The sequence below is a fragment of the Podarcis melisellensis genome (genome assembly GCF_964234715.1).
Source record: "Podarcis melisellensis genome assembly, chromosome: 6".
NCBI lineage: Eukaryota > Metazoa > Chordata > Lepidosauria > Squamata > Lacertidae > Podarcis > Podarcis melisellensis.
In genome coordinates this window covers 37,872,786-37,900,715 of record NC_138538.1, presented here as the reverse complement: position 1 = coordinate 37,900,715, position 27,930 = coordinate 37,872,786, and the positions used below count along the sequence as shown (strand labels likewise).

At 44.9% G+C, this 27,930-nt stretch overlaps 1 protein-coding gene across 2 annotated transcripts in view; it reads right to left on the bottom strand.

Annotated features, from left to right (window-relative positions):
• Nucleotides 1-14,227, bottom strand: part of PLXNA2 (plexin A2) — a 392,250-nt gene extending 378,023 nt beyond the window's left edge. Inside the window, exon 1 of one of the 2 annotated variants that reach the window (XM_081916268.1) lies at nt 13,641-14,227. The gene's annotated coding sequence lies outside the window, so the exon portion shown is untranslated. The remainder of the gene's footprint in view (nt 1-13,640) is intronic. The other variant, XM_081916269.1, reaches the window with a different exon arrangement.
• Between the last annotated feature and the right edge of the window lie 13,703 nt (nt 14,228-27,930).

Sequence of the window (27,930 nt, the reverse complement as noted above, 5' to 3'; positions counted from 1 at the left end):
GGCTGTAATTTATGGCACTTTTATTCTGCTCTTCCTTCAGAAATCTCAGTTGTGGCTCACACAGGCAGGCAGCCTCCCACCCCTGGCAAGAACCAGTCAAAGACCCACTTAAACTTCAACAACACAGCAGCATAATACACCCTCAAATCAATCCCTAGGAGTCCTTTATGTCTATTCTCTGCTGCACACAGATGTGGTGGTTTCTAGCTTCTGTGGGCTGCACAGGTCAATTTCTCCTAATGGAGACAAAATTCCCAAAGTACTTGGCAGAGCTTTTTGAAGATGTGGCTACTAAATGTCAATTATAAGGGCCCCTTAAATCTGAAAACCAGAGTACTATAATCTTTTTAAAACCAACTAAAGCCTAGATTCCTTTTCAGAGGTGGGCTGGGTGTTGGGAAGACAAAAATACCAACTATTGCCTCTTGAAAACTAGATGAAGAGTGGTAAAATTTAGGCCAAAAAATAAAATAAAAATCAATCGGGGTTTCTAAACTTAAAAAGAAAAGAAAGAAACTTCACACTGGTCCACTATCCCTATGGCATATTCTACTTATTTATCCATTTTTGAACAAATACTGAAACAGGCTTTGGAGTCCTTAAACAGCAGCTGTCTTTGCATCTTCCCAAAAATTTGTTCTGGTGCTTTGCAGCCTGGGCTGCCATAATGTGTGACCACCTCCAAGTCAGAGAATTTATTTGGTGGAACTGATGCACTAGAATTGCCCATGCCGTGTGATTTCTATGCTTTGAAAGGCTGCATTGCACAAGCCCTTCTATCAGAACATTATTACACAGAGAGCAACCAAGCAAATAAGAACTCCTAGGCTTGCTCTTTAACTGGGTTCGCAGGCTCTCTGCCATTGCTACACAGCTTTAAAGCTGACATGGACCAGTCTTGGCATCTATCAGCCCAGGCAGATTGTAGCAGCACACTGAACTTTGCAAGCTTCATGTTTCCAGAGGCTCCCAGGTTGATTCTAGATCGAGGGTAATGGCTGGAAAAAAGGCCTTCCGCAATATTAGGTCTACCATTGCAATGATATCAAAGGTGCAGCCAAAGTATGTACAAGATTCCCTAGCTCAGGCTCTTTCCACTGAAACATTTGGTAATGAGGATGAAAGTTGTGAGTACTGGGGTGGGGGGATTTATGGAATAATTGTGAGTCCTCTAGTGGTGATTACCATAAACCACATTTAGCACTTTCCAAAAGTTTGCCTTGAAGGATATCCTCAGGGATGCAGCTGGACTTTTGTGTGATGAGGAATGTGCTGGTGAATGTGTCTAGGACAGCACAATGTTGTCCATTTGGACACTTCACCCTGTGTGTTGCATGAAGGCCATAAATATGATCCAGGCTGTATCAGGGGCAAGGCTCAAAACAAATATAATTATGGCACTGACTTCCTGGAGCAGTGTTCTTGGGTCCTTGGAATACAAACTTGTTGTTGCACTACAAATCCTATCATCTTCAACCAGCTTAGCTAATGGCCAGGGATTATGGGAGTTGTAGTTAAACAACACCTGGGGACTCAAGGTTCAAGAGGGTAACAAGAGGGTTATCCTAGGGTAACATGGCATTCTTCCCTTTTGCAGTGATTAGCACTGTGTGATGCACTAAGTCAAGTTCAGCTCCCTGTCTACACATTACAGTCCACTATGGGCTTTGATAAATCTCCTGGTTTTGCTTTTCAGTTGAGACTTCAAAAAACAGGGCATTTGGCTTGGTGGGTCACAAGTTGTGCAGGCCTACAACACAGCAATATTTAATGGATCATTTATGTCAGTTAAAGGGAGCGTGGTTTGGCTGCTGTCCCCTTGCCTCTCCATGGCAATGATGATGCCACCGACATTAAGGTCTCATTAGCAACCTGGTACACCTGCACTAGAGCCATTAAAACATGCCCTGCATTTCTCCGGCACTCTATGTCTAAGTGCGGTAGGTTATCTGAACAGCACTAAAATGCATTAAAGAAAAGATGGGGATGTTCACACTGTTAAAAGAAAACATTACAGCTGAACAGGAGCAGGGAGGAATGGATTGAAGAGTGTGAGCTGTTCATCATAATTCAATGCTGTTTACTCAGAAGTACATCCTCACTGTGTTTATTGAGGTTTACTCACAGTTAAGTGTGCATAAGATTGCAACCTTCGTGATAATCACACTGAGGCTGAATGACAGACTTTCTTTCCATACATCTGTCCTTGGGGAACATGCAAAAGACCACCACTCAAGGACATATATAGCAATCTTAGGTCCTCTAAACTGCTACAGTCCATTCCATTCACGAACTGTATAGAGGTGGCAGTATTTTTGCTCCTGATGCTGGCTAAATAAACTTCCCTTCAATTTACTCTCCTCTGAGAATAGTAGCTACTGCTCTGGGATTCAACAGCATTTTAAAGAAGTCTGCTATGGGGACCAGATGCCATTAATTCCCAGAGACACTCACACAGGGCTTCAGAGGCTAATTATTCTGGATGTAGATACATCCCATGCTTAGCACGGTGAGGTTTGGAACAAAATAGTAAATCTGTTGCTGCATGCCTAAACCCTGTGCGACCATGTCTTTCTGAGCCTTCCACTTTTAGGGCAAAAATCAAAGTAGAGTGGTAGGAATAAATGTTGAGGTGCTAACCTGACTGCCTTTTGGTTAACCACAGGGCTGACCTATGAGAAGCGGAAGACTTTGTTTGGTAAATCTCATTGACCCAATGTCACTTTCAGGTCAAGTTCATCTAACCGTAACAGATAAGATCAATGAGATCTACTGAATGTGTTTCCACTTCCCATGGGCAAAGCTCTGGGTTCATTTGGAAAGTGGTAGAATTGACAGGTATGGATCTTTTCCTTCACTCTCTTAATGTGTCTCCCTTCCCCCCACCTGAATGCCACACAGACTATCCATTTACATAGCACTGAACAACTTTAGGTGAGAAAGAAGGATTTCCAACTTTAGAGGGACCCCCATTTTCCAGTTTATTTTCAACGTTTATATTTCACTTTTCAAACAATATCCCGCAAAGCAGTTAATACCAATTTAAAAAGAGGGGGGAGCTGCCATCAGGCTTAGAAAGACAAAGGCAGATAAGGAAAGGGGACTTAGGGAGAAAGGTAGGAGAGGAAGATCAGTTCAGGTGTTACTTACTGAAGAGGCAAGGCAAACCTCTACTGGATTTTATAGGATTCCCTGATTACAAATAAGGTAACTGACCAGTAATGAAATATAGAGAGTCTCAAGCAAGCATGCAAACCTCTCCCAGAGGCATTTGTTCCTAAAGAGATCACCTCTGGAAATAACCCGAATGATTTTTTCCAAGGTGAGTCAGCAGCGTCTTGCTAAGGCCTGTACATAACAGTGGTCAGCTTCCTTGAAAGCCTCCATATGTAGAACAGTTTGTGACTAAGCACTGCTCCCTAGAAGTTTCCTGTTTTTCTCAGCTTCCTGAAAACTGGTAAAGAGCAGTGGGAGTTTGGCTGCCTTATGCTGCTTGGTGCTTTAAGGGAGAAACATAAAAATTGGCTTCCCAGCAGCTGATAAGAACTGGTGCAATGTTGCAGCTAAGTGTGTGAGTGGGGAAGCCATTGGTTTAACTCTCATCTCAGCTATGAACGTACTCAGTGGTTTTAGGCAAGCACTCTCTCTTGTAGACTCAGCACCCACCAATCTGTAGGGGGTATCATAATATCTACTTTACATGATTGTTGAGGGTTTTACTGTGATCATAACAGAACCTGTTTATATCCAAGTCAGGGTTTATGAGGGATAGAACAGTCACAATCACAGGAGGAATGGGCCTGGGTAAGCGTGGAGTAGGATCCAAGCAAATTTCGTGGAAGCAGCTCAGGGGTGCAAGCAGTAAAGGAAGTCTCAGCTAGGACCTTGTGAATCCCTGATCTTGCTATAAAAGCTCCCTATATTTCCACTATCATTGTCATGTTTTTCTCTCTGTTTTGGATGGTTCCTTCATCTGCTCTCCCTTGTGACCCACCATCAGCTCCCACATTTCAGCCTTGCTCCTGCATAGTACTTGTTCTCCATCCTAATCTACCTTTTCTATCCAATCACCCACCTGCTGCCCTTCATGAGTGGACCATTTTAACTCTTGCTGCAGGTATTAACACATTCAATAGTCTTGCCTGAATCCTTTGTTTCTTTTTCTTATAGTCTCATCTTAGTCCCGTTATCGTCAGCCCTGATTCCACACCACAAAGCCCTTTACATCACCATTCTTTAACTTTGGGTCGCCGAATGTTGCTGGACTTCAACTCCCATCATCCCCAATCAATTTAGCCCACACATCACGGGGTACAAAGTTGAAGAGCATTGCCTTACACTGTTGGAAGAACTATGCCTTACACTATCACTAGATGCATTTTTACCCCATGAATATGGTGGCTGGAACAGTCATTTTCACATGTGTTCATTCATAAATTCATTCCATTTCTGCATTAGTCAGGGGTGTTTTTTAAATCTATACAAAAACAATAAATGCATATTTTCTCACAAAATACACATTTCTAAACATATTTTCTCTTAAAGTACACATTTCTAAATGTATTTGCCCCCAAAATGTGCATTTTAATCTACAGTTTGGTATTATTATTTTTTTAAGTCAAGAGCTGCATCTCAAAATTTGGAGAAATATAAAATCTTTAGGGTAAATTGCATTCCAATCTGCGCATTAGTCCAGCAGGTGCAGATCAGGTAAATTCTTATCAAAACTTGCAAAGAACAAAGCCCTCCTGCATACCTGTGAATGACACAGGAATCCCCCAGAAGCTCAGGACCAAGGCACCCCAATGTGAACATAGCTGATATTTTAAAAGCCCCATCTACTCTAGCTTTCAAATATTTATTGCAAAGAGCAGAGAGACGGGGTGAGAAAACAACACTATCACAAAATTACAGTGATTTTCCCAAGAGCCAACTTTGAGTATTTGATAACCTCAGACCTCAGCTGCCTTCAACAAGCTTGGGGAGTACAGACTGCCTCACTCCAGTAGTGCTTTGATGTTGCAAAAATAAAATAAATGTTTATCTCACACTCGCCCAGCCTCCCGGTCACTCCAGGCAACTAGGAAGGAGACTTTCCTTTCCTGTTTGGATGTTAGCTTCAAAATAACTGAAGTATTCCTCAAAATTTGGAACACTTCTTCCCTTTACCCACCCCTGAGGAAATTGGTGCTGGGGGAATAAAATTTGCTTTGGCCTGGAGGAGCTGTTCTCCCTCCTGCTGCCACATTGATGGATTCATTAGGGAGTGATAAGAAAGGCGAAGCTGGAGGAGGAATGGGAGGTGAGAGGTCACCGTAATATTTATCCAGATGTCACCTTTCACTTTCTTGAAGTTTACTTCAAAGGAGAAGAAGGCCTGCTTGCCTGCCTGCTTGTGAGGGGAAAACCACACTTGTTACTACAATGATGCTCTCCCTCACACTTTCTGTCTATAGCTATGTTGCTCAAATTTGGGTCCCCAGCTGTTGTTGGACTACAACTCTCATCATCCCTAGCTAGTAGGATCAATTGTCAGGTTGATGGGAGTTGTATTCCAACAAAAGCTAGGGACCCAAGTTTGAGAAACACGGGTCTATGGGTTCAAGTCAGTGGTGCAAATGCTAGGAAAACTGGCAGAAATGACTTGTTGGAAACTCAGCATCAGGACAAGAAGAGCAGATGCACAGAAAATGCTACCTCAGGGTGGGCTGAGGAAAACTACAGTCTAAAACTGGACACAACAAATGTATGTGGGCTTTTCTGCCAGAGGAGGGGAGTGTGGATAATTCTATATACCTATGGATTGGGCAAAAAGAGTGTTAGGTGTCATGAAAGAACTAAGAGATACTGGTCAGAAGACACTAGAAAGAGAAACCATACCTAGACGCAGTGATAGAGTGAGCGCCTATACTGTAGTTCAGTCTTTGGGGCAGGTGGTCACTGTGAGGTCAGAAAAAAACAAGTCTGTCAGCAGACAGAACAATCATAATCTGTTCTCTTTTCAGGTTTCCAGCCCAGAGCTACCATTAGGAAAAAATGGATAGCCAAAATCAGGCAAAGGATGTGGTGGGGATTGCTGCATACAATTGCTGTCCACTTGTAAGATGATTACAAGCAAAGTGTGTACACACACACACACAGTCAAACCTCGGTTTTCGAACATCTTGGCTGCCAAAAACCCAGAAGTGAATGCTTCCATTTTCAAACATGCCTTGGAAGTTGAACGGCTTCCAAGGCGTGTTTCTCAATTTTCCCCATTGAACTTGCTGACAGCCCTTTGATCCCTGGTTTTCAAACATTTTGGAAATCGAACAGACTTCTGGAATGGATTATGTTAGAAAACCGAGGTTCCACTGTAGATATAAAGTTACAATAGAATGGACAAGACAACTTGTTTGTTTAGAAAAAGCTGTTACTGCTTCTTCTCCCCTCTCCTCAGGGCAAGATGCTCCTGTGGTGGCAGTTGGGGTGTGTGGAGGGAGAGGCCACTATGGGAGCTGAATGGTGACAATTCCTAAAGCTTCTTTCTGTCTTCTCCAGTCCCTTCAACTTCCAGTCCAATGGGATTCATTCAGCTTGTGGAATTGGGGAGAAAAGGGGCAGCACTGTCTTTTCATTGCCTCAGGCAGTAAATTGTTTTGACTAGTCTTGCTCCTTCCCCACCGATAAACAGAAACTCCAACTAATATGGAGGTGAGAACCAGTTATAAGTTATATCTCAAGTGTTTATTTTTGAATTTTGTTTTCCAGGAAAAGAGTGTGCCTATTAACTCTTCTCTTGGCTGACACTCTACCTCAACAAAAAGAAGTAATGCAGCAAGGCCTATACAAACTGCTATTTGGCTCCTCTTCTCCCAGAGTTCTCATTCTCATTGGTCATTAACCATTTCTGCAACATTATGAAGAATATTGGGTTGAATTCGCTTTCTTTCCTGGCCTTAACCCAGAAAGTTCACATGTAAAGGAGTCACTGAGGACTTCAGAGGTACTGAACACATGAAGCACCCAAACAACATTAAATCATTGGTGGCAGTTGGAGAGAGGGCTGATGAATGCATGTGCTTCAAGAAAGATAAAGAACTGGTTTGGCCTTTGCTTTTTCCAAATGTCTAACAAATAGGGACTGCTATTTAATAATATGAAATATACACAGGATCTAAGGAGAGCAGCATTTGAACTCAGGTCCCCTACGCAACCCATCTATTGAAACACACAAGCTGCTGACAGCATTCTACTGTTTCACTTCCACCATAGTTCACATTCACTCCAGTGTGCCTTATTGAGCAGCATCGTGCATGTGCCAAAACTTCACAGACCCCTCAACATTCTGTGATCCTCCAAGTGCGGCTAATCGTCTCCAGAGTGCACTGTTGGGGTCCCTGAGATCCCGCTGTTCAAGGTTCCCCCAGCCAGCCCATTCCAGCCCACGAAGAAAGTGGCCGACAAGCAACACACCAGGCAGCCGGTCAGCCGTTTCTCAGATATGGACATTCTGAGCCAAGTGCCTTTTCTTTTCCCACTGCAGCAAGTCAGCAGTATTAGGCAGGAGGGAACCGGCAGCACACCTCATTTGCTTCTCCGCTCCCTTGGAGAACTGCCTCTGTGTGTGAGCATTGGATTGATGGCTTGTCTGACTTGGGCTCGCTATCGCTCTGCCTTTTAAGATGATCTGGCCTTTTTATAATGTTACTCCGATGCCTTTTATCTCCAGCCCTGAATGTAATTTTAGCCACAGCAAAGCAGGATTAAACTTTCATAACACGATACATTTATCTCTCTTTTCATATTTCCAGCCTCCACCTGCCACCCCCCTTCTGCCACCTCCACCCCCCAGTTCAATTTCAGCCCAAAGAGAAGCGTAGATTAAACTCAGAAACACGAGCTGGGCTCGATCAGATTGGAATGAGGGAGGCCAACGCTTTCCCAGAACCCCTCTGCTGGCATGCACCATCCCACAGAGATGCCAGCAGTATCCCCGTTTGCCAACAGAGTCAGGCCGCACTATATTCTCCCAGCCAATGAAGCACAAGGATGGGACCTAATTCAGGCAAAACAGCAAGCAGCGGAGCGGACATGGTGCAAGGTATATTGGATTAGAAAGAGAAAGGGAACGCAAGAGAGAGACCTCACAATTGACATCGGTTTTCTGCGTTGCTGCATTTTTATATTTCTGAGAGTCCTCCTAATGCTGCTTTACTAACATCTGTGGCTGTTCTCAGAGCTACATTCCAGCCACAGCAGGGGCGATGGAAAGAGGGAACCATGCTGAGAAGATTCTGAAAGCAGGTCTCTCTCCCTGATAAAATGAGGGGAGAAAACATCAACCTGGTTCATAACCAGGAATGCTTTTCAAGTACTCAACTGCTCTTGCTCCTCCCCCGCATACTGCTACTGCCATTCACAGCTAGGACTTCGTGAAAAGAGCAGGCCAGATGTATATCACATTTTAAGCACACAACTGCACAGGCATGCCTTGCTTCACCATATGATATACAGAAGGAAAGGACTGGGTGGTTTTTAGCAGATTCTGAACAGTGGCATGATCATAGCAGAATGTCCCGCTCCCGGCACCACTACCACCCACCCACTGCTCTATACAAAAGCTACTTTCCACTATATCAACCTTTATCTGCAGGAGCCCCCCTCTAGTGGGGAAAAGTGGCACTGCAGGTTTCACAACCCATTCATGTAAAAATCGAAAAGATGAAAGTCACTGGAGAAAACTTTGGGATGTCTTGAGCATAGAGAAAAGGAAAAGGCAGGTGCATTTAAATAAACAAGAAGCTCAACAGAATATCCAGAGCATTCTTAATCAGTGGCTCTGGTTTTTTTTTTTTTTGCCAAGCTCAGAAGTCCTTGGCTTGCAGCGCCCTGGAGTTTATTTAGTGCAGCGTTGGGTCTTATGTCAAAATGGTATCAAGGAGAAGATGGATTGCAGGTCTGGCAGGAGCCATCTGCTTCAGAGAAGGAACCTTATTTTAAATAAATAAATAAATAAACAAATCCCACCCCACAACTAACTCCTGCTCATGCCATAGTGGTTTGACAGGGAGATTTCTTTTTTCTTTTTCTTCCTTCTTTCCTCCCCCCCCTTCCCTCCTTAACACTTCTGGATCTGAAAACGATGTCAGAAAGAAGAAAAATTGGAAGCACTTGCCTCACCTCCCCATCATTAACATACATTTGACCTTGGAGCAAAACTGATACGCTGGGCAGAGACGGAATGATTCTGCACACAAACAACTTTCCTTATTTGTCTATGTGTCCTCAGATCCATCTCTGGGAGACAAGAGGGTGAAGGACCTCCACCGAAGAGACTGGGGAGGGTTCAACTGTTTCAGAAAACTTCCCCGCAAAATGTTTGGCAGAGAAGAAGTTTTTGGCTCATATGTCAGCACCCTCCCTCTCATCACAATTCATAGGCTATATATAGCACAGGGGTGTGTAACCTGTGGTCCCTTCCAGACATTGCCAGACTCCAGTTCCCATCATCCCTAACCATGGACCAGTTGGGGCTGGTGGAGCTTGGGGAAACATCTTACAGAGTTTATTTTTTTAGCTGCATTGGATGAACTTGCCCATAAAACACGCTGGGCAGCAGCCTGTACCTGCCAAGTAGAATACACTGCCTTGATCCTCTTTCTGCTCTGATGTTATTATCATCTAAGCTTTCCAGAAATCTCTTTTCTAAGGACAAAGAACTTTCTTTCCTTTGCCTCAGCCTCTGCGGCTTTAAGTTTCACAGGCACTAATTTGGGGTCATGTAGGGGAGGGCTGGGAATACAAACCACATCACGACAGAGGCCAGTTCTATGAAGGGATCCCTCACTGAGAGGAGCGGTGGGCCTAACTTGACCATCTACAGGGCTCTTATTGGATAGGATGGACACTGTCATCAATAATGGTGGAACCCTGAGAAGCAGCCCCCTCTTCCTCTATTCATCCTTCTCTTCCTTTTGTAAGCGCCCTGGCCTGCCAGCCAAGCTGGTTAAGAGATTAACACTCTTAAAACCACATTTACTCTAATTAGCCATGAAATCTTTGTAACTAAGTGAAAAAATGTTTCCCTTGAGGGAGTTTTGTCCATTCACCACTGTTTGAATTGTGAGAGGGGTGGGGGGTGGGGAGGGAGAATACCAGGAGGGAGCAAAATAAAACAAAATAAAATAAGATCAGATCTAATGAATTAATAACAGAATGCCCAAGGGGGTAAGCAGGCTTTGGCTATCAAATACAGGCACCTTGGATGAAGGAAGGAGAGGGAAATGAGGGTGGGGGGGGGCTTCTTTTGTAGGCTTCCCCCTCCTTCCCAGGCCTGGCTAAATGGATGGTTGTGAATTATTTCTAGTTAACAGACTGTAACACAATGCGTGGGTCTCTTTATGATTTGGTTAGTAGCTTGGCTAGCAATTCCTGGTTTTCCCATTTGTAGTGATGGACAGAAGTACATTGTACCCCCCGGCTACGCGTGTAGACAGCTGTGCACAGCTACACGAAGAGACAGCTGGGTGAGGGGGTAAAGCATAAGAATGAAGGGCCCCGTGCTGAATTGTTTAAATATGATTTTTACCGAGGCAGAAAGGGGAGGGGTGGTGCTGAAAGGTTTGCAAAGAGGAAGGGGGAAGGGGGAGAGAACCTCGCCGCAACTTAGAGCCATAAATATTTCATATCAGCAGAATAAGGACGATTATATTCCTGCCAGCGCCTTTCTTGTGTATTTTAAACATGTCACCGCCTTCTACTCTCTCTCCCTCTGTTTGTGTGTTTCTTGTAACGTGCCCATGAAATAAAGATTAGCTGAATAATCAAGAGTGTTTGGAAATGGGGGAAAGGGCCTGTCTCAAGAGCACCCACTGGCTCAGGTTGGGTGAGAGGCGGGGAGCTATTATTATTATTATTATTATTATTATTATTATTATTATTATTATTATTGCTGCTGCTGCTGCTGCTACTGCTGCTGCTGCCATTATTCTTTTATGGATGCCTGACAGGCAAAGGAGTAAAATGTTCCAGGGACTGAATGGAAATATCAGAAGAGAGAAAGCAGGAGGACACATCCCCACCAGTGCAGTTGCTTAGAATTAGATGGGCAGGTAGACTGCCCAAATGGTGTTTGCAAAAAGAGTAGAGGATGTGAACTTTTAGCACACATTGATCCAGGGCAAGAGTTAAAGTGTGAGTGGAAACAACTGAGTAATACTTTATTGTTGCCAGTGGAGGATGACAGCCTTTTGGACGCTACTGAGGAGATAGTTCTCTTTGGGAACAGTTGTGAAAGTGGGCAGAAACAGACAGTCATGTGTACCTGCACTTATGAAGTTCTGGGTTGTGTGTGTGTGTGGGGGGGAAATCACTCACATGAATAACTTTTCTTGGTGCACCAGAATACTACAGGGTATTTTGGCTAAACATGCAAATTACTTGCACCATGGCTTTGTGGAGTTTTGCATGTTGGCATCCAAATGACTTCCCTAGAGTTGTTTGCAACTTTCTCAGTGCAAGTCCCAAAACACTGCAATGGAACATGAGGGATGCCTATAGCCTGAAAGTAGCAAAAAAACTTTCGAAGCCTTCAAGAAACCTTGCAACCAAGCAGAAAGTTCTTCATTGCTCCTTTCAGCACAGGGGGTTTCAGATTACAGGAGACACCTTTGAAAAACCCTGTGGTCCCTGTGTCTCCACCACAAAACCCATTCCAAATGCCATTTCCATTTTTGCCAAACAGAGAGAGCCAAAGGCAGGGAAACATTTATTCTCTACCATCAGAGTGATTGGGACTGCTGGATTTGTTTCTTTGTTTGAATTTTGTATTCTAGGAAATTCATATTCTTCAGCTGAGGAGTTCAGATGATTACAGGGTTAAAGAGAAGTATCAGGCAGAGTTAGATCAGGGATGGGGGGGTGTCAAGAGAGAAAGGAAGTGTCTATTACATTTTTGGAATTTGTTCAGATTCTGAAACAGAATCTGTTACCTCTTTCCACAGCACAAACCTCTTTTAAGTTGTTCTGGGATGGGGTGACTCAACGAATAAATACACTGAAATAGTGATTCAGGGAATGGCGAATAAATAGGGGTTACCTTCATCTTCTTGCAGTGGGTCCATCGGAGCAAGGAATCACTTTTTTGCTATTATGTTCCATTTCAAGACCCACACTGCACGGAACTTTCAACTGTATATTACTTCCAAAGTCTACACTGGTTGTTTTCATTCAGTTTTAACAGAATGATACCAAAACACTGTGTTATAAAAAGTCTGCAGGTTCATGGAGGCAGGGAGGAGCTGGCCATGGGGGATACCAAGGAAATTAAGTGTTGGAGGTATTGACGTTGCAGGCTTTGAATGGCATTTGGTCTTTGCTGAATAGTTATATCAGTCTCCTGACCATAGAAAAAAGTAGGTCATTGACTTAACTTGGTGAAACGATGTCATCAATGAGGCAGCCCAGTCAATGAGAGCTCATAACCCACAATCAGTCAGAGCTGCTAAAGTGACCCATTTTACTGACAAGTTATACAAATCCTGGGAGAATGCTTGTAAACACAAGGGGGGGCATTCACAGGGTAAGTTTCAATGCTGACCATACTCAGAGTAGACCTGTTGAAATGATTGGGCATAACTTTAGTCCATTGGTTTCAATGGTCTACTAATTGGATGTATCCCTTATTATTCCCTTCTCACCTGCAGAATTCCCAAACCAAAGCAGATCCTATCACTTTCCTTACCATGCAAACTCCTCCTCTGTTCAGTGTGGTTCCGTGGACTTCATCATCTAAGTGGGAGTTATTGTGGCAGCACTTAACAACCCACAGTCTCTAGAAACACGAAGTTTTGCAGCGAGCCACATTGCAAAAGAGGGTCCCAGAGAGGCTGGTACCCGCATTATAAGGAGGAATGCAAACCAGTGTAACAGACAGAAAAGCTTCAGCGGTGGGATATTCTATTAAGCAAGCAACTTTAGGTTGGGAGGGGGGATCACCATCTCTGCAGGGTTTGAACCATGGATACAAAGTCACCCCCCACCCCTGAGAAGCTACTGGGACACTGGGAGAGACGTTTCCAAAGGGAAATCGAAACCACTTCCAAGTCTCTCTCGGTGGGAACTTTTCTTCGGGAGGGTGAACCTGTTTGCTTCTTCCAGCGCACTTGCCTCCGCCAAACGGGGAGCGGGCTTCCGGAAGGAGCAGCAGAATCCCGAAGAGATCGGTTTGGAAGCAGCGACCCCAGAAATCTGGGGAGCGATCTCCTCCCGCCATCGACGGCTCGAGGGGAGCGGGCTCCAGAGACGCACCTGTCTTGCAAACCCCCGAGCCGCCGTTCCCGCCGAGGGAGAAGCGCCTGGACGGCTTGCAATCCTCTACATGCAGCAACACCCCCCTTCCAACCTGGGAGCGAGTCCCGCGGAAGTCCAGGGGGAGCGGGAACGGCTGTCAAGAGAGGCGACACCTCCCCCCTACCCCCCCCCGAGACGGCGGGAAAGTGGCTGGTGAACCATCACCATCATATTGAACACAAACCCGGCGAGAATCGATAAGGAAAGCAGACTGCCCTGCTGCGCTCCAAAGCGGGGCGGGCGGGGCGGCAACCAGGTGCTGGCGGGCAAGGCGCGGGCTCCGCGGTGGGCAGCCTTCGCGGACTTACCCAGGCTCCAGAAGGACTCTTTCGCCTCGCCGCTCCCCGGGCGCTCCCCGTCGCCCTCTCCCTCCTCGAAATTACGGCGAGGTAATCCACACACAGCCCGGCTTCATGAAACCCCCGGCGAGCCTGGCATGGATCTGTATTCCGAAAGTCGCGCGGCGGCTGCTCCTCCTGCCTGACGGAGCCGCTGCCTGCCTGCCTGCCGCCCCTCCGGCACTCAGTCCGCGCGTCAGTCAGTCAGTCAGTCAGTCATTCCGCGGCAGCAGCCCGGCGCGCGCCTCGCCCGCTTGTTGTGCCCGAGATGCGGTGCCCGAGGCTGCTTCCCGCTCGTCTGGCTGGCGGGGCTTGGCCACCTCAGGGATCCGTTCGGACTCCGGGCTGGCATCGGCGAGCCCCGGCAGGCTTCCCCTTGGCGGCGGCTGGCTGGCTAGGGCTGCCTTGCCTCGCCTGCCTCACGCTGTCATTTCCTTCATGGATGTGGCTCGGCGTTTCCCTCTCGCTCCCGCCCACCCTCTCTCTCTCTCTCCCTCACGCTCGCTCACTCCGCGCGCTTCGCTCTCGCTCGCTTTCTGCCAGTACCACAGGAGCTAGACTGGCACGGCGCTCCTTCTCCCTCCCTCCCTCCCTCCTCTCTCCATCACCAGCAGCCTGCCCGCGAAAGCCGGCCTCCTTGCATTACCATGGAGCTCATTAACATACAGGCACCGGGGATTAACCCTTCCCCAGCCAGCGCCCACAGATCCCAGGCCTGCCCCAATTTGCTGCAGTCTTTGGAACTCCCCCCACGCCCGCTTCTCTCTCCCTCTTCCTCTCTCCTCGGCAACGTCAGAGCAAAGCAAAATCAAGGAATCCGTCGGAGGGGGGGGGGGAGATTTTGGCTGGATCGGGAAGGAACGGGGATGATTTTTTTTGGGGGGTGGGCGTGTGTGGAAGCAGGTATACGTTTTGGAATAGATCCGCATTCATCCACAGCAAGGATGCTACCTGTCAAGGGGGTGGGTGGGGGGTCCTCGCTGGCTCCTAAGGGAAGGGAGTGGAGAGGCAGGGGGGGGGTGGGTGGGAGGGAGCAGAAAGCCAAACTCCAGCGGAAAAGCAACAGAATTCAGAGCTCCAGAGGAAGAATCGGGGTGGCTGGCACCGGCTCCTGCGTCCGAGGCTGGCGGGCGAAAGAGGGGACGGAAAGGCAGCCTGAAGAAGGGGAAGTGGGCTCAGGGGACTCAATCCCAGAGCCGTGCGACCTGGGCCAGGTAAAAACAGGCGCACAGGTGCGTTGCCACAGGTGGGACATCATCCTGGGGATGGAGGGAGGGGAGGGGGAACCTCCCTCTCTCCTTCACTCTTCTCCTTGTCCCCCCCCCCATACCACCAAAAGGTTTGCGGCAAGTGCCCCCGGGAGGCAGGCTCCTAAGTAAGTGACCGCAGGATCGCAGCCTTCAAATAAAATGGGGGAAAAAATGTGGTCCTAGCTCTTCCTTCGGGCCTGTTGCACATTATGCTGAAAGTCTCTCGGGAGAAAGTTTTGCGATTATGGAATGTAGGGTTCAGGGTTTCCATATAGGCGAGTGCCAAGCTAAGTGTATCAATTCAGGAAATTCCTGTGCGGAAATCAGGAAACACAGACACACCTGGGAGTGCAAAGGTGCGGCGGGTAGGTGCAATATAACACGGGGAAATAGTATTTTCCCACCAGATTTCTAGGCAGGGGAAGCAGAGAAATGAACACGGCAAGGTGATGCATGCTTACTCAGAAGTAAGCCTTCCTCCCTAATAAAGTGGGCACAGGAGTGCCGCAGAAGAAAGCTAACATATTTTAACTACAGACGTTTGTCCGTTTCCTTCAAAATATTGCTAGATATCTATCTTTCTATACAGAAAATGTAGGTAGTGATTAGTCTAGTACTATGACAAGTGCTGCAAGCCTTTTCAGTGGTGGCCCCTCTCCCACCAAGAACTGCCACCCTCCTGAGGCCCCGTTTCTTAACTGTAAAGTTCATAGCTTTAGGATGGTTAAGACCCACCATTTTCAGAGGACGTTTGGAGGAGGAGACAAATCAATTAGTTGTTACTGCTGCTATTAATAAATCGCAATGTAGCGAATTATTGTTGAGTTGCTGTATGGAATATTTTAAGGGCTGTGTTATTTTATGGAGTTTTATGTATTGTTCTTATCTTAGTTGACTTTGTCTTAAAGGGCCCAGTGGCTTGTACAGCAGGCAGGTTATAAATAATCTAAGTAAGTAAATAAGTAATTATCTAGGAAGGGGGGATTCTTATTCTTTCAAAAGAAAGGCAGGATCTAAATATATTCACTAACAATTTCTGAACATGGGAATTAGGAGTGGGCAGTGAGGAATCTGCTGGTATACCCCAAAAGACCTTTTGATTGCAGATGACTCTTCAGTGATCTTTTTGGTTGGAAATGGGAACAAATGTAACATACGCAAGGCAAATCATCACTGGAACTACAGTGGCACCTTGGGTTAAGAACTTAATTCGTTCTGGAGGTCCGTTCTTAACCTGAAACTGTTTTTAACCTGAGGTACCACTTTAGCTAATGGGGCCTCCCGCTGCCACCGCACCGCCACTGCGAGATTTCTGTTCTTATCCTGAAGCAAAGTCCTAACCCGAGGTACTATTTCTGGGGTAGCGGAGTCTGTAACCTGAAGCATCTGTAATCTGAAGCACCTCTAACCCGAGGTACCACTGTACCTGCCTAGGAAATTTGTGCTGTATCTTTTCCTTCACTGAGTGAGCAATCGGTTGGAACAGAACAGCTGCAGGAATGCCTTGAATCTGTGTAGGACTGTGCATGTGAAAGAGTGTGCAAGAGAGGTCAGCCCCCAGTCTTGCACCATTTCCCCAATGAAAAGCACACCCAAATTACACATATTGCTGTGGTACCACTGTAGCTACCCACTCCTTCCATGTACAGAAGCCAACAGGCTAGCAGCTGTGTCTTACCTCGCCTCTGGTGATAGGACAGTGTACCTGAGGATAGTAGGCTGGCTTAGGGGATGCAGGTCAAGTTGTGTGGCATACAAAGCTCCATCCTCTCTTAAGACTTTACTGCTGTCCCCCACTTCGCAGCATCTGCTGCCTGGCGCTTCTACTGAAGGGACCTCCATGTATTCAGTGGTCCTTTTGTACACAGCGTAATCAAATGACACATGCACACAGTGTGCAGAGAGATGCTTTGTGTGTATATCACTTGCACTTGTGTAGATTTTGTGCATAAGATCACATGAAGGCTGAGAGGAGGAGCCAGAAGTTAAGATCCTGCTTCCTCTTCTATGCATTCATGCATTCTGTGAACTGCCCTGAGACCTCCGGGTATAGGGCTGTATATTATTATTATTATTATTATTATTATTATTATTATTATTACTGAAGAAGAATTCAGTACCAGATGTCATGCTGTCTGAACAATGTTTGCCCAAAGGGGCTGAATCATATCCTTGGTGTTCAGATCCTGCCTACTGTGTTCTTCTTGTCCAAGCCAAGCTATGAAGTGGGTTCTATTTCCTTGTCTCCAGCCTTTGTCTGACATAGTTCCATATATATGTATGTCCCAGGATTTGGGCTGAAGAGGAGCGCCTTCATCATTTTGGCTTTTGTGTCAAATCTTAAAGCTGACACTAAGTTCTGATACAATAATGGCTATGTTCATGGGGCTGGATGATAAACTAAAGTTGAAACTCAACAAGATGGAGGGGTTATGGGTTGGTGGTTCTTGTGTTGAGGAATTCGGTAGATAGCCTGCAGTGGATGGGGCTCATGGATCCAGCATGTTTCTGCAGACCCAAGTAGCTATTTCCAGCTATGTCAGCTATGGTTGCTTTGGGACCTGGACTACCAAGACTCTGTAATCCATGCTCTGCTTGTGGGAATGTTCAGGGGTGCAGGAGAGGATATATTGTAAGATTATATCCTAATCCAACTTGTGCTAACAAGTTCCCAAAATATCAGCAGAGTTTATAAACATTCCCTTTTTAGTTTGCAACGGTAACGTGTGCACAGGTTCGCTAGAACCTCTATAATAATTACTCTGGTAATTTCCCCTTTGATCCCTCTTAAAATACAAGACACGACACAGTCTGTATAAAAGTATAAAAGAGTTTACTCACGTTCTGTTCACAATATGATCCCAGAAGGCACACAGACTTAAAAAGGTAAAATACATTTAGAATCTATCTTGTAGCAAGATAGTCCTTATCTCCTCTCTTGGCTGGGAGCCAAGAGAGCATCCTTAGATGTTCCTCATGGAAGGAAGATGGCAGCGAGAGGCAAGAGAGAGAGAGGCAAGAGGCAAGAGAGAGAGATGGCTGCCTGCCCTGTGCTTTTATCATTACCTGCACAGGTGAGGCCACACCCACCTCTGGTCACATGCGGAGGAAGTCCGTCCCCAGGAAGTTTACCTGCTTGCTGGACAGACATCCCTCCCCATGTTCTAACATGTACACTCTAGGAATGTTGTCATTGACTGCTCCTGTGTTTTACATCCCACATACCCCTTCTCAGGCAATACAACATACACAAAATATAAACAACTTTATTCAACCACCCAGAGTCCCAGCTTGACACGTAGATTCTGGAAACTCTCTCTTGGTAGGGGTTTCGTCAGGATGTCAGCAGTCATCTCTTGGGTGCTGCAGTAGGATAGCTCCACAAGTCCATCCTGGATCATCTGGCGTATGTAGTGGTATTTAACCCCAATGTGTTTTGTTCTGGCCAGGAACTTCTCACTCTGTGTCAGCTTCAGGCAACTTTGATTGTCCTCCAGCAAGCTGACAGGCCCTTTTCTCACCAACCCAAAGTCCTTTATGAGTTGATCAAGCCAGGCGATCTCTCTGCAGGCTTCTGTTGCTGCAACGTATTCTGATTCTGTGGAAGATAATGCTACACAGCTCTGTTTATAACTGCCCCATGCAACAGGTCCATCACCAAACATGAAAACATGACCACTTGTTGATTTATAATCAGCATTATCCCCAGCCCAATCCGCATCAGTATACCCAACCAACTTAGGGTCTCTGACGGCTGGTAACCTTAATTTACAATTCATGGTACCCTTCAAATATCGCACCACCCTCTTTACACCTGCCCAATCATGCTCAGTGGGAGAATTCACTTTTCTGCTAAGAATCCCCACAGCATTAGCTAAGTCAGGTCTACATGTGGTAACTAAATACAAAAGTTTACCAATCGCCGACCTGTAGTCATTGTTGTCTGGCAACTGCTTCGAATCCTGCTGATTCTTCAGGAAGTCAGTAGCCATCGGTGTAGCAACTGGATGTGCGTCTTGCATCTGCATGTGCTCAATTAGCTCGTGGATCTTCTGTCTTTGGCTGAGAAGAAATGAACCGTCCTCTTCTCTTTCCACCTGGATCCCGAGGTAGTACTGGACATCTCCTAGCTCCTTGACCTCCACCTCTTTGCTAAGGTGTTTTACTATCTGTGTATAGTCTTTCTCACTTGCTGTGGCAATAATCAGGTCATCAACAAATGCTAGAATATATGAGAATTGTCCATTATTTGACTTACTGTACAAGCACTTGTCAGCGTCGCCTTGCTTGTACCCAAGTTGCGTCAGCATTTTATGCAACTTCTGGTTCCAGGCTCTAGCAGCCTGTTTAAGTCCATAAAGTCCTTTCTGGAGTTTGCACACTAAATGCGCCTCATGTGGTTTCACAAAACCTTTGGGCTGTTTCATATAAATTTCTTCTGAAATCTGCCCATGTAGAAAAGCGGTAGCAATGTCTATGTGTTTCACTCTCATTTTCTTGGAGGCTGCAATGCTTAAAAGCATTCTTACACTGCTGTACCTCACGGTTGGTGCAAAAACTTCATCATAGTCTTCACCAAAACGCTGTGAAAATCCCTGTGCTACAAGTCTAGCTTTGTAGCGCTGCACTTCTCCTTCTGACCCCTTCTTAACCTTGAAAACCCATTTACTGCCAATGGCCTTCTTACCGGGAGGCAGCTCAGTGAGTGTCCAGGTCTTGTTCTGATGCAGTGCATCCATCTCCTCCTGCGCGGCCTTCCTCCAGAGACTGGCTTCTGCAGCTGGCATCTCCTGTATCTCTTCCCAAGTGGAAGGTTCCTGTGGAAACGCCGACCCTGCAAAGTAGGACAACCGTAATGGTGGGACACCTTTGTTGGTTCTGGACGAGCGTCTGACCTCTGGTTCTGCAACCGCATCAGCTTCCTCATCCTCCTCCAACGCAGGCATGTCCCCATCTGAGTCCTCATCTTCGTCTCTGGTGCCGCCAGGGTTCTGGTCCTCTGCGTCTTCTAGTGTGTTGCCTGTAGGGGGCGCTGTAACACTCGAAGGCAGATTATTACTTTGTGGGGTCTCAAAAGGGAAATATACAAACTCTTGAGTCCTTTCTGACTCATCTGAAGAATCCACAACAGTGTTCTTAGTGTCTACTTTTCCATATTCATCAAAATAAACCGCATGGTATGCATTTGTCTTACCAGTTTGTAAGTCCATAATTCTGTATCCTTTGCCTCCAGAGGCATATCCCACAAGGATACCTGCTTTTGCCCTGGAGTCAAGCTTGTGTCTGTGTTCTTTGGGCACGTGGAAGTAACACGGACTTCCAAACACACGTATGTGCGAAAGATTGGGAGCTTTCCCATGCCAAAGTTCAAATGGTGTGCGCTCTGCACCTTTAGTTGGCAGTCTATTCTGCAAATAGACCGACGTGTACACTCCTTCGGCCCACAGCTTCTGTGGCAAACATGCATCCTTTAGCATGCACCTTGTCATGTCCATAATGGACCTAAACTTTCTCTCAGCTATGGCATTCTGCTGTGGTGTGTAAGGAATTGTGGTTACGTGTGCAATTCCTTCCTTGGCCAGGAGAGCCTGCGTTTCATTTGAGCAGTACTCACCTCCATTGTCACTCATTAGCACAGCTGGAGCTCTTTGGAATTTATTCTTGACCATGGCAATGTATTCCTGGAGCTTGTCCACTGTCTCACTCTTCTCTTTGAGGAAATATACAACACAAAATCTTGAAAAATCATCCAGAAATATTAAAATATATCTATTCTTTCCCAGTGAGGGAACATTCATGGGTCCACATATGTCAGTGTGCACTATGTCAAGCACTTTGTTGCCTCTTTGTTCTGCACAACGTGGAAATGAAGGTTTTACAGCCTTCTCAGTAATACAGCTTATGCATTTTGCTGGAGCTTTGTTGCTCTGCTTTACCTGCAAACCTCTTACAAGACCTCTTTTCTGTAGATCCAGAATGACGTTGGTGTCTCTATGTCCAAGCCTTCTGTGCCATAGGTCCAGATCTGCTTCATCCTTCTGGCTGGAATGTGCCACTTTTGCAGACTGATTCTCTGAAAGATCAAGCTCATATACACCATTGATTAGCTTTGCTTGAGCAAACACTTTGCCATTTCTAGTCACTTTACATTCTCCATTTCCAAATGTGATCTGGAAACCTTTCTTGTCCAAAGTGGACACGCTAATTAAATTGCAGCTCAGCTCTGGAACATACAAAACTCTAGAGATTGTGTTCTCAATGCATTCATTGTTTATATTGCATTTCAGACTCATGGAACCTGCACCTTTTGCTTTAACAATGTTGCCATCTGCAATCTCAATTTCAGATCCTTCTTCATCATTTATCTCATTAAAATAGTCCTTTTTATATGAAAAATGTGAACTGGCACCTGAATCTAAAATCCATTTATTACGTCTATTCTCACGATTCTGGACTGTTAAATTCCTTTCTTGCAGTAGCCATGTGCATTCACATTTCCCCTTCTTTTCTCCTTTTGGCTGAAAGGGGTGGGGTTTCTTTGCTTTAGGAGCCCTGCAATTCTTTGCAATGTGTCCTTCTTTGTTACAATTGAAACAAATCACTTTCTTAGGCATCTCTTTCGACTTTGTAAATTGCCTAGATGCATAACTACTGTCTTTGCTTCTAGCATTTCTCACTGGAGATTCAGCTCTATCTCTGCATTCTTCTTTTAAATAACCAATCAAGTCTTTAAAAGTCAGACCTTGTCTATGATCCATCAAACTTACAAATGCGCTAAAGCGTGGTCCAAGTGATGATAACAAAAATGCCATCTTTGTATCTTCATCAAAAGCTTTGGGAGTCAAATCAATTCTTTGAATAATCTCAGTAAACTTGTTGATGTGCTCTGTGAATTCCTCTTTTGAATTCATCCTCAATCTGGTTAATTTACACACCAAGTTTCTGAAGCAGTTTATGCTAGATTCTCCATACACGCGCTCAATATCTCTTAAGATTTGAGATGCATCATCTGTACTATTTATTAATGATAGCTGCTCATCGCGAAGTCCACTCAAAATTATGTGTCTAGCTTCGCTGTTCATGCGTTTCCAAGCACTTATCTTGGCTAAATCCTCCTCAGACGATCCTGTAGGCTGAGGCTTTAAAGCTTCCAAAATGTGCTTATAATCTAAACATGCTATCAAGCGCTGCTTCCAGTGTATGAAATTGTGTTCATTCAGCACAGGCATTCCTAGCTTTGCATCACTATCAAAAGCTGCTCTAGCCATCTTAAAATCCAAAAATTTGAAAATTCTTCAAAATTTCAAAATTTCTCAAAATTTTAAAATCAAAATCTCAAAAATCTCAAAATAATTCTTCACTGCCTTGGGTCACTGTGAACTCTGAGGGAAGGGGGGGGGTTGCTTAATCCCCACTGCACAATGGAACAAAGGACCATGTGCTTACCAGGAAGTTAACTCAGAAAAATACTACTCAACTCAAAATCACAATCCAAAGCAATCCTTCAAAAATACGCAGAAATATGCAATACTGGGCCCCATAACCCTTTGTGGGAATGTTCAGGGGTGCAGGAGAGGATATATTGTAAGATTATATCCTAATCCAACTTGTGCTAACAAGTTCCCAAAATATCAGCAGAGTTTATAAACATTCCCTTTTTAGTTTGCAACGGTAACGTGTGCACAGGTTCGCTAGAACCTCTATAATAATTACTCTGGTAATTTCCCCTTTGATCCCTCTTAAAATACAAGACACGACACAGTCTGTATAAAAGTATAAAAGAGTTTACTCACGTTCTGTTCACAATATGATCCCAGAAGGCACACAGACTTAAAAAGGTAAAATACATTTAGAATCTATCTTGTAGCAAGATAGTCCTTATCTCCTCTCTTGGCTGGGAGCCAAGAGAGCATCCTTAGATGTTCCTCATGGAAGGAAGATGGCAGCGAGAGGCAAGAGAGAGAGAGGCAAGAGGCAAGAGAGAGAGATGGCTGCCTGCCCTGTGCTTTTATCATTACCTGCACAGGTGAGGCCACACCCACCTCTGGTCACATGCGGAGGAAGTCCGTCCCCAGGAAGTTTACCTGCTTGCTGGACAGACATCCCTCCCCATGTTCTAACATGTACACTCTAGGAATGTTGTCATTGACTGCTCCTGTGTTTTACATCCCACACTGCTAACTCCCTCATCTGATTGCTTTAATGTAAGGCTTCCCTTGACATTTTTGGTGCCAGTTAAAGATGGAGCTCCACATTAGGGATGGAATATTCTGTCAATTTCAGTTCTCTCGGTTTCTCATTTTCCCTGGTCTTAAATTCAGTTATCCACATTTTGCAGCAATTTGCAGTTTTTTAAACAGCAAATCCTCCAGACAATCTATCAGCGTTTTAGTGTAAATTTCCCCCTAATAAACACATTTTTCATGCAGTTTCCCCATATGCTTTTTTGTATGTTATTTTCACCAATATCTTCATTGTTAATGCAGTCTTTCCCCTAATATGTGGTATGCATTTTTGTACACATCCCTTGTTAGGAGGACTGCATCACAAAATCTGGATAACTGCAAATTTTCAAGAACACTTTTTCAGTTCACATACTGTTTTGGAAAATGTGAATTTGATAGATCCAACTGTAAGTGCATACTGAATCCAATTTCTCCTCTCTTCCTACTCTTCACCCAGGCCTTTGGTGAAAATTTCTTTTACAAGTCCAGCAGTAAATTGATGAGGGTTGTCCTCTGTACTGATCATATGGTTTGTTTTAAGCTGTTTAAAAATTGTTAGTTAAGAATTCATTGTTTCAATGAATTGATGCCTGTGCTGTAAATTGCTCTGGGATCATAATTGATGAAGGGCAGTTTAGAAATTGAATTAGAAATAAAATAATGAATGGTGAAGTATGCTTTGTTAATGATCATAATAATTTTTATCTCAGCCTTCTGCCAAGCAGCTCGGAGAAGCATCCCTGGGGGTTATTCTGCTGATCCTCACAACAACCTTGTGAGGTAGAATAGACTGAGATGGTGGATTGACTCAGCTTTATGAGTGACCAGGGAAGTAAACTCGGGTACTTCTGGTTCAAACATAGCATTCTATCCACTACATCACACTGGCTCTCTCAAAATTCCTGGCATTGAGTCATCACAAATTATCTGCTTAGCCAGAAGCTTTGGGCTCAATTAGAGGGAGATTTAAAGACTAGAGCAAGTCCAGCAAACATTCAGTATGAATCCCAACAGTCCTGTTATTTATTATAGTTATAAAAAGGCTGCAGCACAGGGTCTGTCACAGCAGCCGCCATGCCAGAACAAGAGAATAATGTCTCCTTGCTCCAATGCTGCTTGCACCCAGGTCTATGCTACACATTGGTAGAGTAGCTTTCATTAGTATTGGTTGACACACTTTTTTTTTTTTACTCAGAATAGTTCTACTGTGTCACTCAAAGGGCCTTTCCATGTCAGAAGACAGGGGAGCACTGCTTTTATTTAAAATGGGCTACATGAGCACAAACCCTCCCCACATGCTTAAGCAGTGTGTGTGTGTGTGTGTAATATTCACCCTTTAAATAATTTAAAAACCAAATATTTTTAATGCTTTCATAAAGCTGAACATGCTTGAGGAGATGTTACAAGTACTGTCCAGTAGGTGCTGATATTCCAAACAGTACCACATGATATTTAAGCTGGGGAAAACATTGCATTTTCTCAGTGGCAAAATAGTACAGTGTAAAGTTTTGTGCTTTTTTAAACCATCCTTCATCAGATGATGCCAGGGCAGGTGGAAGTCCTAGCACAGGGCTTTTGCTGATGGGAACGGTTGGATGAATCCCACCTAGAGGGTTCTAACTAAGAAATACACTGTAAAAAAGACTTAAGACAACAGAGTTGAGAGAAAGCAGAAAGTGTTTTAACAGTATACTTCTCTGCCCACCAAGTTCAATGAGACTTTACTCCTTCACAAGTAGGTGTGAATGGTATTGCAGCCTAAAATAAAAATAAAAAATGTCAAAGAACACCTAAAAGGTCTGGGAGAGCAAGGATGTTTTTATCTGGTGCCTTAAAGGCAGCAAAGAAGATGCCAAGCAAATCTCCTTGGGGAGTGAGTTCTGTAAACAGTGCCACAGCAAAAAGAGATAGGCCCTTTTTCAGGTTACCACCTGTTTCACCTCTGAGGCCAGTGGCACCTAGAGCAGTGTCAGAAAGATGACATTTGCATGGGAGAAAGGATACTTTGGTCCCAAACCAGGGGTAGGCCATCCCATTTTGGCTCATGATGCAAAATGGAGATGTGCCTCATTTACCAGGGTCATGAGGCTGTGGCAGCGACTTCTGGACTCCCCAAGGATCTCATGAGATTTCATGGGGCTCTCACAATATCACTGTGGAACCTGGAAACCATTGCTGCAGCCGCTTCTCTGGTGGTGGCAGGGACACCCATGGTGGCACCCCTTGGATTCTGCTGCCTGAGGCAGCTGCCTCAGTCTGCCATCCGGGCAGGCCCCATCCAAAACCATAAAGAGCTCTATGTTGGCTGGAGCTGATTGGCATCCAATGCCATCTGGAGGACCACCGATTCTCCGTTGCTGCCTTATGTGGAGCTCTTTCCCCACAGAAAACATCTACAGTACTCTACAATCTCCTACTGCTTGAGATTGGCAGCATAAGCATGGGAGAAGTGCCACCAGTGCTTAGCTCATCATTTGTGGCAAGGAACATTGCAGTGGGCCACACTGCATTTGTCCCCCACCCCCATATGAAGCAGCTGTAAATGTTCCTGGCAGAGCACTGAAGTGTGCAGTCTGAAGAATGGAAGTTGTTCCTGGAGAAGACAGGCACCATTTTCTCGCAGCCTACCCATGCCAACAACAGAAAACCAGTAGTGTGGGCTACTTAGTTGCAAAGCACTGTGCATGGATTTTTGCAAGCTACTGATCAACAGTGCCTAGAAATCTCCTTTCAGCCCAGGAAACATCAGTGCCTCACATCTAATGTAAATTGTGGGGCAGGTGGACATGCCTTGGCCAAAACGATCTTATGGGCCAATTAGTCTGGTGGGCCTAATTAGGTCAGTGGGATGGAGGTTCCCCATTGCTGAGCTATGGGATCAAGGAGTAAGCCTCTGCCGCATGCAGATGTACACACCCAGCAGGAGCATATGCAACCTCTCAAATAAGTGCTTTGTATGCTTAGCCCAACATCTCTGTGGCTCTTGCCCTATTTCCCCAAGGCATGACAATGATTTGGCTATGTGGTGAACCCACTCATCTGTCACTCTTACAGCCAGCACTTTCAAATGTTTCTTTTTAAAAAACCAACCTGGTTGAAAAACATGGGATGCATGGATCAGTTATGAGATGCAGTCAAGACAGGACTTGCTTCAATAAAGCTTTAAAATGATGTCCTCAAGCTATCACACACAACCACTAAATTATCAGTCCACAGTAAAAACTTTTAGTTGCTACCAACGTAAGCTGCATTTGAGCAGGTGATTACAAGTTAATGGTTCTAAAACCACTTATGATCTGGTGAGCTATACTCCTTGCTGAGTTGCTATCCTATACATCAGAAATAAGCCCCATTCAGTTCAATAGCCCTCACTTGTATGTGAGTGTAGGGTTGCCTCCTTTATTTCCTATGAAACATGATTCCTTGACATTTTTATTTTGAGGAAAGGCTGCATTCTGCTCCCTCCAAAATAAAACCTTTTAAGTGACTCACCTTAAAAAAAAATCTCTTATCCTTGAAAAAGTTAAAGACAATTTTGACAAAAAAGAGGCACTTCATTATTAGAAGACCTCCCTTCCAATTGCATTTCAGTGAGGACATTGTGCAGCACAACTGTATTTTCTTTTCTTTCTTTCTTTTTTAAAAAATCCTAGCCAAATTTTCTCCCAGTTTGTATATCCCTTTTCTACAGGGTCATCCACCGAAACTGATTTCCAATAGGTTAACCACAAACAAAAGGAAGTATCTCTTCCCTCTCAACACATAATTAACTTACAGAATTCATTACCACAACACGGTCCTAGTCATTAGTTTAGTTGGCTTTTTAGAGAGATTAGACAAATTAATGGAGGATAAGTCTATCAATGGAGGATAAGTCTGGATGAATTTTGGGCCTGCTCCAACAAGGCATTTCTCAAGGTTCTTAAGTGGTGCTATCAGGTATGGCGTACAAAGGTATGACTGTTCGGTTTAAGCACTCTAGTGACACCTTAAACATCATCAGATTTATTATGGCATAAGATTTCACGGACTAGGATTGAGTTTTATCCACACACGTACACACTTAACAGTGGTGTCAAATGACTATGAAATGCAAATACAGCAAATACACTTGGTTTCACTTTTACATTTTCCTCTATAGCTGTGTATGTACCCAGCATACTATAGAGGCAATAATGTTGTACTGTGTCTGGGAGAGACCAGGTTCTAATCTCTACTCAGCCATGAAGCCCACTGGTGACCTTGAGACTGTCACCATTTCTTACCTTTTTGCTACAACAGACTAACAGTTACCCCTCTGGAAGTTGTTCAGTGTGGTAGTGCAGAAGCATTGCAATACAGTGGATGCTTAGGTTGCGAACATGATCTGTGCAGGATGAACGTTTGCAACTTGCAGTGTTCGCAACCTGCAGCTGTGCGTCTGCACATGCGCGGGTTGCGATTCAGCACTTCTGCACATGCGCAAAGTGTGATTTAGTGCTTCTGCGCATGTGCAACTGCCGAAACCTAGAAGTAACCCGTTCCGGTACTTCCGGGTTTCGGCGGTCCATAATCCAGAAAAACGCAACCTGAAGCGTCTGTAACTCGAAGTATGACTGTACCACGAAATTGGGAAAGGTCTTCCTTCTCCTCTCCATTGGACATCCAAGACTCACCACTCACAGGAGAGTTAGGCTGTGCAGACATTCTGACAGTCTGTACGCCCAATAGTGCCAATAGTAGGCCTTTCAAGTCTATGAATCTGCTGCTTCCCTGGGCCAAGACAGTCACCATTCAGGACATTTT